Source organism: Pinus tabuliformis, chromosome 2_1 (assembly GCF_031772625.1).
Source record: "Pinus tabuliformis cultivar Carrire ecotype Pingquan chromosome 2_1, CPIR1, whole genome shotgun sequence".
Lineage (NCBI taxonomy): Eukaryota > Viridiplantae > Streptophyta > Pinopsida > Pinales > Pinaceae > Pinus > Pinus tabuliformis.
This window is the reverse complement of record NC_142299.1, coordinates 581282160-581284755: the sequence shown is the minus strand read 5'-3', so window position 1 is coordinate 581284755 and position 2596 is coordinate 581282160. Positions and strand designations below refer to the sequence as shown.

At 37.5% G+C, this 2596-nt stretch overlaps 1 pseudogene; it reads left to right on the top strand.

The window, feature by feature from the left end:
- Positions 1 to 704: 704 nt before the first annotated feature.
- On the top strand, positions 705 to 1561 carry LOC149201794 (putative glutathione S-transferase parC; annotated as a pseudogene).
- The last annotated feature ends 1035 nt before the right edge of the window (positions 1562 to 2596 follow it).

The window sequence follows — 2596 nt, the reverse complement described above, 5'->3', positions numbered from 1 at the left end:
GGATCAACGGCCGAGGATCACTGAGCATGTTGGGGGGGTCCGGGTCAGAGACTTGGTTTCCTTAGCGACCCCAGTTTCTGTACTTTCTGGGTCTTTTCTCATTTTTAAATACATTGCGATGCGGGAAGGATCATTTTGTTTTTCACTCGATGGGTCTTAGAGATCGGGTCGAGTGGTACAGTGGTCTCTTGACTCAAGTCGGGAGCAGTTGGCTCTTTTCTCATAACGCCTAGAAATAACCATATCTTTGGCCTTTTCTACCCTGGGTTTTTTGTATTTTATGTAATATTTTATACAGAGAAATGAAAAGAAGATTCGGCTCTTACTTAAGCTAAAAAAGAAAATGAATTCGCACCATATTCAATTAAAAAAACACACAACCAAAAATTATCACCACACCAAAAAAACTGTCATAATTAATTTTAATTTAATTATTATATCAACATAGTTAATTTTACTTTAATGGTTAATTTAACTATGCGTCAGAGATAATAATTAAATTAAAATTAACTATGACAAAGTTCTTTTAATGGTGGTGTCGCATGTCAAGGTTTGGTTGTGCGTTTATTTAATTGAATATGGTGTGAATTCATCCTCATGACAGCCTTATAAATGTAAACTTTGGCTTCTACGCTAATATAAAATCCAACCTCTATAGCATTGTCGTGAAACTCTGGTATCCCGTGATCAGTGAGAGGAAAAGGATGGAGTCGAAAGGACAAGAAGTGAAATTGTTGTGGGTAAGGTCGAGTCCCTTTGAAATGAGCTGTGCCATCGCCTTGAGGGTGAAGGGCGTGGAATTCGAGGAGGTGGAGGAAGTTCTCACAGCTAAAAGCGAGCTCCTCCTGAGATCGAATCCCGTCTACGGGCAGGTCCCTGTGCTCATCCACAACGGCAAACCCATTGCGCAGTCGCTTGCGATAGTGGAGTACATCGAAGAAGCGTGGCCACCCTCCGACAGCACGCCCTCTCTTTTGTCAGGCTCCGCTTAGGACAGGTCGCTTTCTCGATTCTGGGCCGACTTCACCAACAGAAAGGTCGCGCTCTCTCTCCTCCTTTTTCTTTATTTCGCTGCTTGCTCTAATTTGTTCGTCACTCTAACTTCTCTGTTGCTGTCTGGTTACTGCTATATGTACATGGACAGTTTTTAGATACAGCGCTCAAGCTCTTGAAATTGATGGGAGAAGACCATGCGACCGCACGGAAAGAAATTGTAGAATACTTTCTAACGTTGGAGAACGGAATGAGTTCTATTGGCTCGGAGGGGCCCTTCTTCTTGGGTGAGAAGATGAGCATGTGGATGTGATGCTGGCCCCCTTGGTCACGTGGTTACCCACCCTTGAAGCGCTGGGGAGCTCAAGTTCCCTGGCCCGGAGAAGTGCGGTCGCATCTACAAGCTGCGATGCGAAAGCACCCCAGCGTGGCGGCCTCTCTTCCGCCTTCTGACTGGCTCGCCCAACAAATTATGGAGGAATTCCACCGCTATATTGTGGAGCAATTAGCCGGTGGACTTTACAGTAAGTTGCGCCAGTCTAAACTTCTTATTAAATCGAAAGTCTAAATGTCTAGAAACCCAAAATCAGACTGGTGAAGTGAGTGACATATTAATGGGCATGGATGCAAATTGGTGCAGTGTAGATAGCGCAGAGAAAAGCAACTCTCATTGATAGAGAGAGCAGAGAAAACCAGCGATCGTGAGGAAAGCAAGCTTGAATAATCATCAAGCTGGAATTGATAGTGATTAATGAAGTCAAAACTCATTTAATTTCACCATTCACAAATCTCATTTTTTTAAGCAACTCTAAAACTTAAAACTATATTACAAACTAACGTTATAGCACGTCATTAAATTGTTAAATATGTTTTTAAACAATTAACCATATTAATTTAAATGGAAAAAAAAAATTAATTCCTCCTTCCAGCTCTATATCCGTCATACCATTTTGTGTTACATTCAATGTTCCTCTCTCCAATTTTAGTGTTTGCTACTTGGTAATATTAATTGCATATATTTTCGTCTGATCATCTACGAGCATAAACACGGTTTTGATGTAAAAAAAATCTGTACTCTGAGTTGGCTTGTGTTGTTTGAGTGGAGCTATCAAGGTCTCTTTTGCTCTTTCAAGAGAATAATGAATAAATATTTTTATTTTTGATTTATATTAGTATAGATTTTTTTAAATACGGATTTAATAAGAGTATAGATAGATATGATATTAGTTAAATCTTTTGTATAGTTATTTAATTTTTCAAAATTTTTATTTGGGTTGACATGAATAAAATTTCAACCATCATACTGGACTGTAGAATGAGCTTCTTTGCTCCCCTCAATAATTAAGTGCACCCATTTCATTTAAAAAACTTTGAATTATGTTCCTTTATACTTTATATGCATATTATAAATATTAATATTGTGATTAATATTAAATATGGCATTAAATACATAAAATTATTATTATTAATTATTAATACCATAATAATAATAATATGTTATTAATATATTAATATTATTAATAATATTATATCAACTTTAATCATACTTAATCTGTTACAATCAACACACAATATAGAGGTGATGTGTAGGTGTAATGTAAAA